Raw genomic sequence first — 13,084 nt, forward strand, 5'->3', positions numbered from 1 at the left:
GGACAAGAGTAGAGAGAACGTGTTCTATGATAGCTAGGTAATATAGATGAACAGAATAAGGGCACATTTCTGATAAGTATTTCAAAATTTGGAGAATCAATTCTGACTTAGTCTTCCATTTCAGAGATTCAAAGATAAGTAGATATTCCTTGTCCATGACCCTTAGGAGCCAGATGCTGAAAAGGTAAACACTCGACATCTTGACGATGGTGAAAAGCAGAGTTTACTCTTCTGGAGAACTCATTCCTGGTTCTAACCCAGAACACTATGACATCATTCTTGTTGAAGATCAGTTTATTTTCATGGAACATAACCTCATGTATATTTCTTCTGCTGTTCCTGTCATTGATTTTTTGTCTTCTAAACCAAACCAAAACAAACAAAAGCTTTTAATGTGCGTCCAGCACTTCCAGATAAGTTTTGAAGCTTGGTGTGTCATGTGCCTCATCTTGACCCAACAGGGTGGAAACACAGCTGCTTTGGAACACAGTACATTATTTTCTTACACTTAGATCCCCTTGCTCAGGATATTTTCTCAGTATGGCTAAGAGATGGCATCAATAAGCTCTTTTTTGTGCACTTAGAAAAAAGCCAGTTATTGAAGATATCAATCTTCCTCTTGATTACCTGTTATATATGAACGGACACGTGAAAGAAAAACAGCCTCTGGGGACTTCCCTGGCGGTCCTCTTCCACTTCAGTATTCCATCCTTGGTCAGGGTACTAAGATCCCGCATCCCACTCAGGGCAGCCCCCGCTAAAAAAAAGAAAGAAAAAAGAAAACCAGCCTCAGAGTCACAGTCTTTGTTAGAGCAAATCAGCCTGCCCCCTAACTCATTTGAGAGATTTTCACTTGCCCTGAGTATCTGAAAGAAGTGAACTCTCAGTTTCATGGAATTTAGCACATTATAGTTTATGCAATGTTTTCACATTTCAGTCATCATTTATCCCATGACCATACACCAAGGTATTTTCTTTGTTTTTCTTTCTTGGTTTCTTTCTTTTCTTTGTTTCCTTCTTTATTCAGTTTCTTTTTCTTCTTTCTTACAGGGTATATTTATCATTCTATTTCTAGATATGTGAATTCTCAATCGTGTGTATTACTCTTTCAAGTACAAACCTGTTCTGTTTTTGTCAGTGCATGATGTTTATATCACCTAATGTTAAGTGATTTTATATATATGCCTATTTAAATCCTGTCTCATGAAAGACAAATATCATATGATACCGCATATATGTGGAATCTAAAAAAACGGTACAAATGAACTTATCTACAGAACAGAAATAGAGTTACAGATGTAGAAAACAAACTTATGGTTGCCAGAGGATAAGTGTGGCGGAGGGATAAATTGGCAGATTGGGATTGACATATACACACTACTATATAAAACATAGATAACTAATGAGGGCCTACTGTGCAGCACGGGGAACTCTACTCAATACTCTGTAACGGCCTATATGGGAAAAGAATCTAAAGAAGAGTGGATATATGTATATGCATAACTGATTCACTTTGCTGTACACCTGACACTAACACAACATTGTAAATCAACTGTACTCCTATAAAAATTTTAAAAATGAAAGTAAATCAATAGAAATAAATCCTGACTGTCTCATTCTAAGGCTTGTTTTCTGTTTCCCATCACTAGGAATATTTATCTTCCACTAATATATATTTGCCATCCTGAGGAAATCTCAAAATCCAACCTATAGAATAAAATTACAGTATAGTCATTTCAAATCTCAAAATAAATAGAATTTCCTCGGCCTATGAATCTGGAAATCAGTTTATTTCTTACATTTTGTTGACATTATGATTTATTATTTTCAGTCCTATTATGTTACCTGTATTTTGGAAAACTTTGTTAATGCCAGAAAAATATTGTTTATATTCGCTTTCATTTATTTATCCATTCATTCACATTTTTATAGTATTCTACGTTTTAAGCATGTGTAAGATAGTGGGAATATAGTAATTAAAAAAATACTGTCCTTACCTTCTTAGTATTTTCAGTCTCGTAGTATCCAAGCATCTAAGCATCCACCAATTTGATGAGAGAAGTGGAGAGAAACATATGGTATCCTGGGCACATACTTGGCCTTCAATAGACAATGGAGGTCAACTAAATTACTTAATTCAGTAAGGGGACATAGCAGGAATGGGATGAAACTTAGAAGCAGTTGCCTTATATTCTGATAGAATTCTCATTTTATTCAGCACATTTCAACATAAGTACACTTTAAAAATTAAGGTTAAATTGGATATTTAGCAAAGTTTACAGTGACCAGTATCCTACTCTCAGACAGCAAAATCTGCTTCTCAGGTGGTAGGACAAAGATTTAAGCACCAATGCTACCTAGCCCTCTCTCTGAGAGTCATGAAAATTATTGATTTTAATGAGTCAGGATCCCAGTACATGAAAGTTAGAGAGCTTTCATAGACACACTACTGTCAATGCCAATCTGGCAACACAGGCAGGACGGGGCCACATTTTCAACTCAAAAAGAATAATGCATATGTGTGCCAGGTGAAATTAGATGTATAATCAAGGAAATATTGTGCCAGACCATGCCATATATAGGTATATATGGAACTCTGTTTAATCAATAACATATTATCTATCAATATATCAAGTTCTGCATAATGTAATTTCAAAAACTGTGGAATGGTGAATGTACATATAGAAACGGAGGAACATTTTAGGTTTAAATCTGGACAATGGTTCTCAAACTTGACTGCACGTTAGAACCACCTGGGGAGTTTCTAAAACTCCCCAATTTTAGGCTTTGCCCCGGAACATCACATCAGAACTTCTCTGATGGGACAGAGGCATCGCCGTTTTCCAAAACTCCTCAGATGATTCCAACGCTCCGGCAAGTTTGAGAATCAGTGGTTTAAAATTCTTCACACATCCCCTACTCACCTCAAGGTGGAGGATTTGAATGATCAGGCATGAGCACTTACCATGTGTTTCTTTCTTCCCTTTGCTCTACCTCAGTGATGATCAGGCTTTATGTGCCCCGGGAATTACTTCACAGCATAGCAGACTCAACTCATAGTTAATTCATCACTTATCTTGTTAATGGGTGTGTGGGGAGGAAAAAAATTTTTTTCTTCTCTTCTAGATTCTTTGGCTGCTCTAATAATTAAATGGACATATGGCAGATCAACTGGAGAAAAACAAATTTAATTCGTATGTATGGGAGCTCATAGAAAAATGAGACTCAGAGAAGTGACCCAAGTAGGCAGCTTTTATACCTTTTAGACAAAGAAAAAATACATTTGTGAAAAATTGACAAAACAAAGAAGTTTTGTCTTAGGGTATTAAATTAGTAAAATAACAAAGTTTGTTTATGCAGCTTTCTTAGCTTTCAGTTTCCTATCTTTGGTGGTTAGAATATCTCTCTACATTCTGTTAACAGGAGGATACCTTTTGTATGGGAGATTTATTTCCTGCTTTCAGGGGGACAATGAAGGTTCAGAGTGTCCTCCTTGGTTGTCTCTTAAGTATAACCAATATGTCAAAGTGGCACATTTTGGGGTGGCCTGCACTGAACCACATCAAGTGATAAGTTCAGATGTACTAGGAACACATCCTATTACCACCATAGGCAAAATTTTAGATCTTCACTTCCTGAAAATTATGAATTCACTACCCTCTAATCTTAAATGATCACATTAAAATTATGAAGAGCTGAGTAAGAAGCATCAGAAGCTCTGGTTAATGTGTAATGCAGATGCACACGGCACATTGTGGAGAGAGGAGGCCTAGACAGACATCGAAAGGGAAATTTATGTTTAATTTCTCTTGTCCTGCCTTAAAATATAAAGTTTATTTCATCAGTAGTTACAGAGGACAAAAGCAATTTTCAGAGAAGCTGGACAGGGAGCAGGCACTAGAATGGGAAGAGGTGGGTGTCAAAGGAAAGCTTCACTTGACGACTTGTACAGGGCGCCCCCAGCTGGTTACTCTGATGGTCATACTTTACCAAGATTTTTTAAAATACAAAATACTTTTTAAAAAATAAAAATATTTATGAGGTCAGAGCAAGAGTACAAATTGAGGTCCACATACCACATGTCAAATATTTAAAATGTCTAACTACAGCTAGCAAACTGCTAATAAATATTCTTATCCTCACACTTTGGCAAATATTTAACTTCATAGAGACATGGAAGGCTGGTTGATATTTATAGTTGTTGGACCTTGCATGGTGCTGACATGGTTCACCTAGGGGAGAAGCAATCCAGGGAGAAAAAGCTCAGCAGCCCCCGGTTCAGGTGGGGAATTTGGGAGTTCCTGATAGGAGAAATCCTAGGAGGTAAAAAAATGTGCAAACTCCTCTACCTGTAGGATTGGATTGGGTATATCTGGAGAACACCAGAGAAATGCTCTACTGCCCAGGACACAGGAAACTCTTCCACCCATCACTGCTTTTTTTCTCTGAATTTAAGAGGGGAGGACTTCCTTGGTGGTCCAGTGGCCAAGACTCCACACTCCCAATGCAGGGGCACCAGGTTGGATCCCTGGTCAGGGAACTAGATCTCACATGCTGCAACTAAGACCCGGCGCAGCAAATAAATAAATAAATATATATATAAAAAAAAAAAAATAGAGGGAAGAATGTTCTGTTCAGCGACCTTGGCAGAAAAAGTGCTCTGCCCCCATCCCCACAACTACTAGGCTCTCACATCCCTTCCTTCCGAATTCCCATAGTCCACACCTTCCGCATTTTACTGACTCCATGCAGTGATGTTGGAAGGTCAGGAGAACTGGGGGACTTGCTGCTTCCAAAAGCTAACAATCCATTTTGCCCACACTCTGCCCCATGAATAGTTACCTGCTCAGCTGGGTCTCCTCCAGCTGAGGCCCTGTCCTATGGCTCCAGAACCAAAAGGCACCTCCTGCCCTATCCCTTAATAGCTAAACCCAGGGAAACTCCCAGAACTCAAAGGAAGCAGAGGAATGGTGACCTCTTAGGGGAATCATGCATATGCACAAAGTGGGACATCCTGGAAAATGGGGCTCCCTCCCTCCATCTCTCATCCATCTCAGACTGTTGCTGGACCCAAGTGTTTCTGCATAGCCAAGGCAGTGCTCTAAGAACGCTGTGCCAAGCTCTGAGCTGATTCTTCAGAATCCACAGTTTGGTTTTCCGTGACTGCACGAAGAATATTCGGAACCAGTGGTAACTAGGATGGAGGTTTGCTCAAGGTGGCAAATAACTCCCCCCATAAACAGAGAACTAAATGGACTGAGACATAAGTCGATATAAAATCCATACATGAGTACAACTCCTCTTCCCTTCCCTTGGCCCAGAGGGTCGCTGAACTGGGGCATCTCATCCTTTCTCTACTGTTCCCCCTTAGCTGGCATAAGGAGCGCCAGGCAGAGAATCTCCAGTTCTGCTCTCGCTGGGAGGCCTTGGGAGACTTGATATGGAGTGTGAGGGACAGGAGAAATCTCCATTCTAGCGGCCAAAAATGCTGTTACATTAAAGTCTTACACTGAAATACAAAAATAAATCAATCAATAAAGCACATCCTCCAATACAGAATATAAACAAACCTCATTCGAAAACCTCCGAATTTTCCAACAGGTTTTATAAAGTCACTAACTGATGAAATAATGTGTTCTAGCTTTTTTGTAAGTTGTAAAAGTCCTTGATGTCCAGAAATTTAGATATACAGGTGGCATTCATGGGTGGGTTTGTTGTAAAATCTGTGTCTCTTGATGAGATGATGTTTGTGGAGCTGTGTTTATGAAGATTAGCCAGGGTGTTAAATAGATCTTTCCCTTGGATTTTAAGAGATCTAATTACCCATATTAACACCCATCCAAAGACCCCTGAAATGCACTCACTTGAAAGAAGTGGGTGTGGTCTTCAAAGACTCAATATAAGGAGATTCAAGGAGCCAAATTCATTCTTCTTCAGAACAGAGTGATAGTGTTTGGAGCTCACCGACTACAGTGACTTCTGAAAGCTTCCATTACCAAACTTGGAAGCCTTGATCTTGGGCTGACTTCACATTATTACTTCCCCAGCAGGCATTGATAAGACTACATATAGGGCTTCCCTGGTGGCGCAGCGGTTGAGAGTCCGCCTGCCGATGCAGGGGATGCGGGTTCGTGCCCTGGTCTGGGAAGATCCCACATGCCGCGGAGCAGCTGGGCCCGTGAGCCATGCCGCTGAGCCTGCGCGTCCGGAGCCTGTGCTCCGCGACGGGAGAGGCCACAACAGTGAGAGGCCTGCGTACCGAAAAAAAAAAAAAAAAAAAGACTACATATATATATTCCTTAGGTAAATACACAGTTTACATAAGAGGAGTCCATGCAACTTTTCCAAAACAAACAATAATATAATAATCTTAATTTATCAGCAAACTGAGGTAGTTTGTATGCAATGCTCTCATTTGTCAAATTTTTAAAATTACTACATTCTTTCAACCATTTTTATGAATTATTTTGCCATCTTGCCTTGCTATATATTTTTGGAATAATCTGATGATTAATTTTAGGTCTATTATCTATGAATTCCTTGGTTGTTTATATAGATTATAAGGACTCAGAAAGTAGTTTCCAGGGATCGGGTAATTTTTTACTTAGTGTAGATCCTAAGAATGGGTTAGGAGCATCTTGTTCTACTCATATAAATGTGTTACAAGTGGTAATATGTGTGTACGTTAGAGAATATTTGGCAAAAGATAAGTAGATAATGCAGTAAATTATCTGAGAAAAAAATTGTTTTTGAGTGTTGGTAAATGACTCTTCAGAAACCTCTGACAGAGCAAGCAATAATGAATGTGTCTACAGAAAAGTGACATTTGTAATTGTGCATAAGTATCAGAAATTAGAGTGACCACTCATGTGGTATAGAAATTCAGATCAAATAAATGTTTTTACAAAATAAAAGTTTAAAAGCATTATTTGTTTTCTGGTGTTGATTGTCATTACATGAGAGTTACATCATTTCACAATGGGAAGGAGTTCTTGATAATAGTTCCAAAGAACTTAGAATAATCCCTTCTCCTTAACGTTTTGTTTTTAAATACAAGGGTGTCAATAATAAAGGTAGGAGGGCAAATTTAAAAACTTACTATACTCATATAAGAAGACTGAAATCCGACCCACTTTTCCAAAGATTAATCCTATTAACTCATATATTCAGAAATTGATTTTTAATGGTGATTTCTGTTTGAGATAAAGGATATCAAAGGAGAATATTTAGTTTGTGAGTGTGTCTTGTATATGCACATTTTCATGCATTTTAATCAGTGAGTTGCAATCAAGGCATTTTCTAGATCATGGGTGAGGGACAGACGAAGTGGCATTGTGTACACTTCTTCATTTTTACAACCGTGTTTTCTTTTTTAAATTATTTATTATCTCTTATAAGGATGTTGTTTTATTAGCCATTACATCCCCAAGCTGATAGATTGTTCCTTGAACTGTAAATTTACCAGAAAATGCTTGCTGACTCAATTAACATACTTAGAGAACATGTTGCTTGCATTTTGTCTCAGCTTGGAAACCTATGACTTGTGGATTTTAATTTGGTCAAAAGTGTGATTTCTGGCTCCCACATTTACCAGCAGGGTAATTTTGAACAAGAAATCCTGATAGAATGGTTGTGACACTTAAATGAAATAATGAAAGTAGAAAAGCTTAATTAACTACCCTTTGTTAAGTCAATCACTGGCTGGTACTATTACTGATTGATTTTTCAGACCAATTAGGACACACTGCCTGGAGTTATAAACTGAATGAAACTCCAGATGTCCAAGCTATTTGGAAGAAACTAACACCACAACAAAACTGATTTTCTTATATACAGAAGGAAAACTGTTGGAGAGGTGGATGACTCTTGGTTAGGAAATCTTTATAGGAATTTAAAAACTGATTTTGACTGGAATATTCTTTTCTCCCACAGAGACAATTTCCTTCAGTAAAGAAATAAGCAATCACAATATCTAGCTGTTTGACAATGTGAGAAGTTTGACGTGTACACATGACCATCAAGATGTATCTTTGAATTCTGAAGGATCTAAATGTTTTTTGGTATGGTCAACTGTATTGTGAAAGAATTTTTTTTTTTTTTTTTACTTGAAGTATAGGCGATTTACAATGTCAGTGTTAGTTTCAGGTGTACAGCAAAGTGATTCAGCCATATATATATATATATATATATATAATTTTTCATATTTTTTCCCTTATAGGTTATTACAAAATATTCGGTATGGTTCCACGTGCTATAAGGACCTAAATATTTTAATGTATGAAACATCATAAAACATCACTGATGTGCTCCCCGAGGAGCGGCGGGGATGCACAGAGGCGCAGGAGGAGAAACAGGCGGGTAATAGGAGGGGAGTCGCCGCTTCCCAAACACTCTTCGGGGGGCTGTGCGCGACGCCCGCCGCCGGGAGTCCGGACCCGGCTGCCCTCGGCCGTTTCTCTCCCGCACCTGCAGCCCGGGAACAAAGTTGCCGAGCAACAGCGGGCCGAGGGCGCAGCGGGGCGGCGCTCTGGCCTCTCTGCGCGCGCCGCTTGGCGGAGGCGGCGGCGCGGCCCGAGGGGAGGCAGCAGCGGTTGGAGGGCTTGGCCGAACGCAGTAGACGTAGCCTCGGCGCGGCGGGAACGGCGGCCGAGGCGACCCGACTTCGCGGCGCCCGGACCTGAGCCGGTCCTCAGACGGCAGCCGCGGTGCCTGACTGCTTCCCGGGGGTCCTGGGCGGCGGCGCGAGTCCCGGAGAGGAGGGGGCGGTCCTGCGCGCAGAGGAGCGGGGGGCACTAGCCTCCCGCCCCCGCATCATACCTTCTCACCGAACTCTCTAAAAATAACTCCGGCCCGCTGGGGCCGGGAGGAGCCGCAGCCGCAGTCCCCGAGAGCAGCCGGGGAGGCGTGTAGAGCCAGGGTCCGGAGGGAGCCTTCCCGGCCGCGCGGAGCGAAGTTGGCGGAAGAAGCAGGAGCTTCCGGACACCGGGCGCCGCGCGACCGTCGCCCCGCCGAGCCGCTGCCGCTGAGGTTTGGCTGGTTGGGCCGAGGCGGGCGGGCGGAGCGCGCAGGCCGGAGGCGGCGGCCGAGGGCGCACAGACACCCTGGCCCGGGCCGCGGGGGCAGATGGTGTCCTATGTGGATAACAGCTTCCGCCAGGCGGTGATGAAGAACCCAGCTGAGAGGACCCCCCCCCCAGTTGCTGACTGGATAATGACGCATTCTCGTAAGCGTTGGGACGGTGACGACAGGGGATCCTGCTGCCAACCGTCTTTTTTTTTTTCTGCCAACCGTCTTCAGAAAAATAAGCCCTCCTGATCTTTGGGACCATCAGACACTTAGGATCTAACGCTTGAAAGAGTTGCTTCGCATGTTAGGTATTGAATGCCATTTGTTCAAATCCAAATGCTCTCCTCTGCCGCTGTTATTGTTTAATGAGGGGAGAAGAGAATAAAATAGACTCTTCCACTGGCTGCCTTGGGACAAGGCCCAGGAATGGTACCTGGTACCGTTATTTTTTATTTTTTTTCTGATGGAGCCGTCATATCTGGGAATCGTAGATAGACTGCACATATTTATCAAACGTGTGGAAGATGGATGATAATTTTACAAGGAAAATTCATTTCACAGTGTCTCCAGAAAGTTCCTATTCTAAAGGGTTGCTTTATCAAAAACAAGGAATATCCTGCTTTGGTCGTGTTGCACTGCCTCTCATGTGCCTTCTGTGTCTGTTTGTTTTACAGATGTCAATCAGTCAGTCTTCTGCGTCTGAAAATGCACGTTCCACGGCTTCCCTGGTGGTGCAGTGGTTGGGAATCCGCCTGCCAGTTAAGGGGACATGGGTTCGATCCCTGGTCTGGGAAGATCCCACATGCCACGGAGCACCTAAGCCCATGCACCACAACTACTGAGCCTGCGATCTAGAGCCCGCGAGCCACAACTACTAAGCCCCCGTGCCACAACTACCGAAGCCTGTGTGCCTAGAGCTCATGCTCTGCAACAAGAGAAGCCACTGCAATAAGCCCACGCACCACAATGAAGAGTAGCTTCCCCGCTCGCCACAACTATAGAATGACCACGCGCAGCAACAAAGACCCAATGCAACCGAAAATAAATACATTTAAAAAAAAAAAGATGATATTTTTAGGCTGTACGAAGATGGGCAATTAAGAGAAAAAATCTTACTGGAATGCATAATGCTGGAAGCACACTGTGAACTTGCTACTATAGCTTTTTATGGTCTGTGGTGAAGAGAAAGAAGTGGTGGAAAATGCAGGCTCTTTTGCCCATACAGCTACAGTGCCTTAGGAGGGGTGCAAGATGGGCACTATGCAGTGTCCTTAGTTTGCAGGGCCCAGAAGATGAAGCAACAAGGTACACGGCTGGTGTCCAGGGGCCCAGGCAGCCCCACGTTTGGACCATTCCCTGCCATCAGAAGCAAGCAGTGTCCATACCATCCAAGCCAAGGCAGAAGCCAAAGACCCATCAAAGTTCAGCAGTGGGATGAGAATACCTGAGAGGTACAACATTCTATGGCAGCTGTCCTTGTGGGAAGGTCCACTTCAGAGGCTGTTAGGAGCCCTGGTTGTCATGGTAGGAGAAAGCATATGGCAGCTTGAGAGATGTGTTCTTTCTAGGAGATAAAGCATCTCCACTGAGGACAGGCCCAGCCCAGATTGTTGCTTGGCTGGGAGCTTCTGTAGTTTCTGGGGTGGAGGATCAGATAAAGTCACATTTAGCAAATTCTTCAGTAGTCATGGGCTCACAGATTGAATACCATGCATTGGTGAGGAATTCCTCTCAGGACTCAAAAGAGATGCAGGTGCCTCTAGCTTTAGCCCCAGGGGATCACAGTCAAGGGTGTGCGGGAGACTGGTCCCTGCAGCTGGGACAAGACTCTTAGATGCATAAAATTGGTCGAAACTTAAATCCTCACAGAAGTTCACGGGGTCCCTGCAGTTCCCAGCATCGTTCCTGGGAAACACTCTCACAGTCCCAGGGATGTGTAGGGAGGAATCAAAGGGAGGCTATCAAGGACACTGGATGTAATACCCTTCAGAGATGGCAGGCATGGGTCAGGGTGCATCGGATTTTCGGGAATCCAATGGAGGACCCAAGGGTTGAAGGTCAGGGGCGCAACAGCACCCGGAAGGCTTAGAAGGATGCTGCAGCCATGGGCTCAGCAATGCAGGGCTGTCCATCAAGAGATCGCCAGCAAACGGGAGCTGAGCTTCCAAGTCCAGACATGATGGGTGTGTTGTGTCTAAGGACAGGCGCCTCCTAGTCCGGGCCCGGACAGTCGGATCCTGAGTCCCCTCTTCCCGAGGATGACGACGAGGACCGTATTGTCCACGTAGGTGGAGATCCGCAGCAGATGGACCTGCGGTCAGTGGCGGAGTCAGGCCGGGCTCCGTGGAGCTGTAGGCAGCCGCAGCCCCAAACTGGGCAGCAGAGCAAGAACCCCGGGCCGGTGAGGGGGGCGGGGACGCAGGATCCACAGGGGCTCGACAGCGGGTCCCATGGCAGGTGGCCACGGGCGGATGGCGGTGCGAGGCGCTGCGGGACGGACAGTGCCTCCGGCGGACCGCGGGTCCCCCAGGAGCGCGGACCTCCCTCCAGGCGTTCAGGAACTGGCTGCTGGGCTCCGTGGGCTGCGTGTGGTCCACCACGGTCCGGTCCTGCCCGCGTTTCCACAGCTCGTAGCGCTCCAGTTGCAGGATGTGCACGAAGGCGTCCATGGAGAAGGCGACCTGGGCCCCCCCGCAGCTTCACTGCGATGCCACTTTGCCATAATCGATCCAGCGCGGGGAGGCGAAATTGATGGCTTCCGCACAGTTAAAGCCGTGGTTGAAGCCAGAGTGGTAGCCATAGGGAAACGTCACCATGAACTCTCCAGCCTCCTGAGTGACCCGACCAAAGGGGATGCCGTTGTCCTTGAGGACCGTGGGCGAGGTGAGAGCCACCTTGTGCCGCAGGAAGGCCTCACAGTCCCGCAAGCTGCCCGGGAAAGGCTCCCTGGCTAGGTGTTCCAGGCGCCGGCCATGCACCAGGGGAACCGCGTACCAAGTCTTGGGCTCCCCGAAGTGCAGATAGTTGATGCTGTAAAGGTCCATGTCCTCTGTGTGCCAGGCGAAGGTGGTCTTCCACATGCCAAAGTAAAGGTAGGGGGTGTTAATACCCTTGATGACCACTCTGCACTCCTGTTCCAGCAGGTCCTGAATGGTTCCCAGGTGTCCAGTGTTCCACTGCTTCATGTTTTCATCGAATAAGGAGCCGCTGACGTCCGCACCATGTACTGGTGAATCACAGGGGTGTGTTTTCCAATATTTTCGCTCCAGATCCTCAAAATCAGAGTAGAATGGAGTCTGGTGTGTTTCACTGTTTGTTAAACGGCGATACTCACGCACGGTCGTGGCTTTCTTCTTTTTGTGGTGCTGAGTAAACACACCTGCGTGCCCAGAAATCACCTGCTGGAGGGGAGCGGCTATTAAGATGTCATCGATGTCATCATAGGTCTTTCTGGCTTTCCAGTCCTGGGGTGGAATGATCTTAGCCAGGCCTGCTTGGATTCCATATAAGCAGTGTATTTATTGAAATCATTAAACTCTTCTTTGGTTGGATGAAATACCATTATGCTACAACTTGGGTTCTGGGCCCAGTTGGACTTAGACTTCATAGCAGACTTCATAGCTTTCATTAATAAGCAAGAAACTCCCAAGTTTTTATGTTCTGGATAGGTGAGGATGCTGGAAAACACTACTTTTTCAAAAATGGGTTGGAGTATATCAGCAGGAACCCCCAGTAGACTTTAGTGCAATGAGTTGATAATATTTCTTAGGCTTGCTGATTCTGCAGGGGACTCCATGCTGGGCAGAAGCCTTGCTCAGGATTGATGCTGGCTGAGCCTGCAAGTCTGTGATGTCCTTAGTTGGCACTTGGCTCTAGCCTCTTGAGGTCTAGTGAGTGACCACCGAGGCCTGGGTGGGTATCCCAAATGTAGTGTCTTCAGGGCAGTATTGGAAACAAAAGCTAAGAAAAAATACAATAGAGACAGGTTGAAAACTAATGTTTGGAGATAGTTACTAGG

The 13,084-nt window shown here is 44.4% G+C and overlaps 1 pseudogene; it reads right to left on the reverse strand.

Annotated features, from left to right (window-relative positions):
* Positions 1–11,072: 11,072 nt before the first annotated feature.
* LOC136126897 (lysine-specific demethylase 4D-like) lies at positions 11,073–12,673 on the reverse strand (annotated as a pseudogene).
* Positions 12,674–13,084: the final 411 nt, after the last annotated feature.

Source organism: Phocoena phocoena, chromosome 8 (genome assembly GCF_963924675.1).
Source record: "Phocoena phocoena chromosome 8, mPhoPho1.1, whole genome shotgun sequence".
In the NCBI taxonomy this organism is placed as follows: Eukaryota; Metazoa; Chordata; class Mammalia; order Artiodactyla; family Phocoenidae; genus Phocoena; species Phocoena phocoena.